Genomic DNA, 6,000 nt, shown 5'->3' on the forward strand with positions numbered 1-6,000 from the left:
GGGCCCCGTCTGTCCTATTCACTGTCAGAACCCGAGTGCCTGTCACAAAAGTGCAACTTACTAAAAACTTAATGAAAGAATGAATGACTACTCAGAAAACACCTATTCTGTTTGGCATCGTCAGACGAGGAGGTTATTGGTAACCTTGGTATAAGCAGCATCAACTGAACAATGGAACAGACTCCAGGCTGGAGTATGGTGAGGCAGGGGGAGTGAGCAATCAGAGACACAGTCTATAGGCAACACTTTCAAGAAGCCTAGTGTCCTAAAGTATAGGACATTTGTGAATAATAAGGCCAACAGATGGTGCCTAACTGTTTGGTGCCTGGCCCTTGGGTGATTAGGGTGGAGAATAATGGCCTCGAGTGTGACAGCCTGATAAAGGAGGTGGTGGGGTGTAGACCCTGGATCGGTTGGCCTGAGTTTGAAAAGTGCACTTGTGGGCAAGTTATCTGCTCTCTCTGGGAAGTGGTTGATCCTCGGAGGGGCAGTCCCTCCAGGGTCAGCCAGGCTCCAGATGTCAAAGCATCAGAACACAGATTCGAGATGCTCAGTTAATCACAGGACGATAAATACAAAGCAAAATACACCAGGCACACAATCGCTTCTTGAAAACTAAAGACACAGAGAAAAGTCTTAAAAAGTTCAGGGGAAAAAAATCATTATCTTCAAAGAAGCAACAATAAGATTTATGACAATCTTTCCCACATGACGATGGAAGACAGAAGATAGTGGAGATATCTTTAAAGCGCTGAAAGGAAGAGTCAGCCTCTAAGTGAACAATGAAATAATTTAAGTATGTGACCTAACATAAAACAAGGACAGGATAGGAAAGAACAGATTGTGTAAATAAAAAAATGTTGATCTAACTATCTAAAATATATTAGTAATTACATTGATTTAAAATGGACCAAATAATCCAGTTAATAGACAAACATTGTCAGACTGGATTAAAACCCAGAACTGTATACCGTTTCAGTTCAGTTCAGTTGCTCAGTTGTGTCCGACTCTTTGCAACCCTATGGATCACAGCATGCCAGGCCTCCCTGTCCATCACCAACTCCCAGAGTTCACTCAAACTCATGTCCATTGAGTCGGTGATGCCATCCAGCCATCTCATCCTCTGTCGACCCCTTCTCCTCCTGCTCTCAGTCCCTCCCAGCATCAGGGTCTTTTCCAATGAGTCAACTCTTCACATGAGGTGGCCAAAGTACTGGAGTTTCAGCTTTAGCATCAGTCCTTCCAATGCATACCCAGGACTGATCTCCTTTAGGATGGACTGGTTGGATTTCCTTGCAGTCCAAGGGACTCTCAAGAGTCTTCTCCAACATCACAGTTCAAAAGCATCAATTCTTCGGCACTCAGCCTTCTTCACAGTCCAACTCTCACATCCATACATGACTACTGGAAAAACCATAGCCTTGACTAGACAGACCTTTGTTGGCAAAATAATATCTCTGCTTTTGAATATACTATCTAGGTTGGTCATAACTTTCCTTCCAAGGAGTAAGCATCTTTTAATTTCATAGCTGCAATCACCATCTGCAGTGACTTTGGAGCCCAAAAAAATAAAGTCTGACACTGTTTTCACTGTTTCCCATCTATTTCCCATGAAGTGATGGGACTATGTACCATGATCTTCGTTTTCTGAATGTTGAGCTTTAAGCCAACTTTTTCACTCTCCTCTTTCACTTTCATCAAGGGGCTCTGTAGTTCCTCTTCACTTTCTGCCATAAGGGTAGTGTCATCTGCATATCTGAGGTTATTGATATTTCTCCCGGCAATCTTGATTCCAGCTTGTGCTTCTTCCAGCCCAGAGTTTCTCATGATGTACTCTGCATATAAGTTAAATAAGCAGGGTGACAATATACAGCCTTGATGTATACGCTTTAGAGGAGCATATTATACAAATAAAGAGATGGGGAATAATAAAATTTAAAAATATATACCACATTAAGTCCTAACAAAAAAGAGAGCTGCTATAGTCATATTAAATTAGAGTCAATTTTAAGGTAAGAAATATTGTTTTTGTTCAGTAGGGCTATTTAATGTTGATCAATAACAGTTGACTTTGGCCACCTGATGTGAACAGGTGACTTATTTGAAAAGACCTTGATGCTGGGAAAGATTGAAGGCAGAAGGAGAAGAGGGCAACAGAAGATGAGATAGCTGGATGACATCACCAATTCAATGGACAGGAACTTGGGCAAACTCCAGGAGTTGGTGAGGGACAGGGAAGCCTGGCATGCCACAATCCATGCGGTTGCAAAGGCAGCTTAGCGACTGAACAACAACAACACACCAATGTTAAATTTGTATGTACTTAATAGCATACTTTCCAAAATTTATGAAGGGGAAATTGACAGAACTAAAAGAAAAATAGAGAAATACACAATCATAGTTTCGGGTTTTAGCATTTTTTCATCAGTAACAAATAAGGAAAAATTACTAAAGATATTACTAAATTCCTACAGGGAACAACATGCTCAATCAACTTGACCTGACTGACATATGTAGACCTCTATACTCACCATCTGCTGTGTGCTTATTCTTTCAAATGCTGCCAAAACAGACTAGACACTGGGCAAGAACACCAACCTCAGCTCATGTCAAAAGAGAAAGCCCAAGTAGTTTTCTACTGACTACAGTAGAATTAAATTATAAATTAATAATTAGAATATCTCCAAAAGGTTTTCAGTTAAGAAATACAGTTCTACATAAGGTCAAAGAAGAAACTGCGATGTAAGAAAATGCTTTGGGTTGGATGATACTGAAACTATCATTACTGTCAACTAAAGCAAAGTTCTGAGGACAATTTTTAGTTCTGAATGTATATATGAGCAAAGGAAAAGAGTTGACAATCAGTGATAATGTCATCTGAAAAAATTAAAACAAACTACATCCAAAGAACATAGAAGGAAAGAATAACGGGACAATCAACAAAGGATAGTTACATGAAAAGATTAATAATATTGACAAACTTCCAGAAAAACTAATGAAGATAAAAACATGGAAGTCATATATTAGCATTCTCAGGAATAAATAAGTAGAATCACATAAAATTCTACAAACATTGGAAAGGTATCAAAAGGTGTGAACACTATGCCAATAATTTTGACTACTTTGGTAAAATGGATACATTCCTTGATAAATATAATATTTAAACTTACACAGAAGAAAAGCAAATCTGAAGAATTCTCTATGTATTTTAAGAAGTTAGCTCTACTTTAAAAATATCCAATAAAGAAAACTAAATGGATTCACAGATGAATTTCTCAAAACACATAAGGAAGAAGTAATATAAATCTTAAATTTATTCTTTCAGAGGATAGAAACAGTCAACACTTCTAAATTATTTTATGTGTTCAGCCTAACATCTGACAAGGAAAAAAAAATTATAAGCCAATATCCCTTATTATTATCAAAGATGCAAAAGAGCTAATGAGACTACATATATATGAGTGTGTGTATATATATTTGTGTATATATATTATATGAATGTGTATATATTTATATAAACACTGAACAGGTGGGTTTGTCACATAATTTCAGTGGTTTCTCTGGTAGCTCAGCTGATAAAGAATCCGCCAGCAATGCAGGAGACCCTGGTTCGATTCCTGGGTTGGGAAGATCCCCTGGGGAAAGAAACAGCTACCTACTTCGGTATTCTTGGGCTTCCCTGGTGGCTCAGATGGGGAAGAATCTGCCTGCAATGTGGGAGACCCGGGATCGATCCCTGGGTTGGGAAGATCCCCCTGGAGAAGGGAACAGCTACCCATTCCAGTATTCTTGCCTGGAGAATTCCATAGACAGAGGAGCCTGGCTGGCTAGAGTCAGACACAACTGAACAACTTTCACTTCTTTCACTTAATATGTGAAAACCAGTCAATATAATTCACTATAATAACAGACTAAAAGAAAGCCCTTCAATCATCTCAATAGATGCAGAGGAAAAGTGGTAAATTCAACACCTTTTTTGGACAAAAATTCCCAGCAAACTAGAAATAGAACAAACTATATTTAAGGGAAGCTACTCAAAATCTAGCACTTATTTAACAGTGAAATACTGAACACTCTTCCTCTAAGTTTAGAAACAAAGCAAAGATTGTTTATACCATTTCTACTCAACATTTTACTGAAGATACTACCTAGAAGAAAAAGAGCAAGAATAAGAAACACTCTAATAATTGCAAAGGAAAAAATGATCATTATTCACCTGTGATGTGATTGCATATGTAGAAAATCCAAAAGAATTTAGAAATAATCATTATAAGTAAATTTAAAAGGTTACTAGATACATGGACAATACAAAACATTTGTTTATTACTGACTGAGCAGTTGAAATAGAATGGAACTGAAATAAGAAATACAGCTGAGGTCTTCCTTGGTGGCTCAGTGATGAAGAATCCACCTGTCAATGCAGGAGACTTGGGTTTGATCCCTGGTCTGGGAAGACCCCGCATGCTGTGGGACAACTAAGCCCATGTGCCACACTATTGAGCCTGTGTTTTAGAGCCCAGGAGCCACAGCTACTGAGGCCATGTGCTGCTCCTACGGAAGCCTGCACACTCTGGAGCCCACGTTCTGCAGTGAGAAGCCACTGCAATGAGAAGCCTACACACTGCAGCTAGAGTAGCCCCTGCTTGCCGCAACAAGAGAAAGCCTGCGCAGCAACAAAAACCCAGCACAGCCGCAAATAAATAAATAAAAAGAAATACAGTTGAAAGTAGCACTAAAATAACAACTACCTACACATAAGCCTGGCCTTCCCTGGTGGCTCAGAGGGGAAGAATCCTCCTGCCAACGTAGGAGATGTGGGTTTGATCTCTGGGTTGGGGAGATCTCCTGGAGAAGGAAATAGCAACCCATCCAGTATTCTTGCCTGGGAAATCCCGTGGACCAAGGAACCTGGTGGCCTACAGTCCTTGGGGTCGTAGAATCAGACATGACTTAAGAGACTAAACAACAACAATAGATAAATCAGTGAGATATGCAAACTCTCTACACTGAAAACTACAAAAGCATTGTTGGTAGAATGAAAAACTTAAATGGAAAGATACAGTATGTTCAAGAATGTTAATCTCTTTTTAAAAATAGCATTTCTCACTAAGTCGAGCTACAGAATCAATAAAATACTAACCAGAATTCCAGAAGTTTCTTTTTTTGGTAATTCACAATTCAATTCTAAATATGTATATGGAAGTACGAAAGACCTATAGTTGCCAAGATGATCATGAAAAATAATTTAAAAGCTAGAGAATTTCCATAACTAAATATCAAGACCAATGATAAAAATTAAGGAAGAGTGCTATTGATGTCAAAAAAGGAAGACAGATTAATAGAATAGAGAAGAGAACCCAGAAGTAGCTCTACAATGCACTGCCATCTGTTTACGACAAGGCACTACTCCAATTCAGTGGATAAGGATTATCTGAATGGAAAAGATAAATGAATCATTTTTTCAAAGTTAGGAGCTTTTGTTTATTAAGACATAATAAAAATCCAAAGTGTGAGAAGACATTTGTAATACATACGTACAACCAGCAAAAGATTTGCACCCACAAGTGATTTTCTAGAAATAACTATGGGAGACAGAAAATTCAGTTGTATGCTGGTCAGAAGACTTGTCAAGGCAACTGAAAAAATAAATGCAAATGGCAGATAGGCACATGAAAGACGCTCAACTTGATTAGAGGAATGCAAATGAAAAATATTACCATCTTGGCAATGATTTATAAAATGATTAAAATGCTAAGTATTACTGAGTTCATATAAATGAACTGGAAACACTGCTGGAAAACTCTGTCCATGCCTACTAAAACTGAACATATCCTTGCTTGTACACAGCAATCTTAAGCTCAGATTACACTTAATAAATATGTACTGAACATATATGCACCATGAGACAGACCTGCATGTTCTGAGCAGTAGTATCCTCATATACATAAAACGTCAACTACTCAAATGCCCTTCAGTAGAAGACATGGTACAGTTGACGTA

The sequence above is a fragment of the Capra hircus genome, chromosome 29, assembly GCF_001704415.2.
Source record: "Capra hircus breed San Clemente chromosome 29, ASM170441v1, whole genome shotgun sequence".
NCBI lineage: Eukaryota > Metazoa > Chordata > Mammalia > Artiodactyla > Bovidae > Capra > Capra hircus.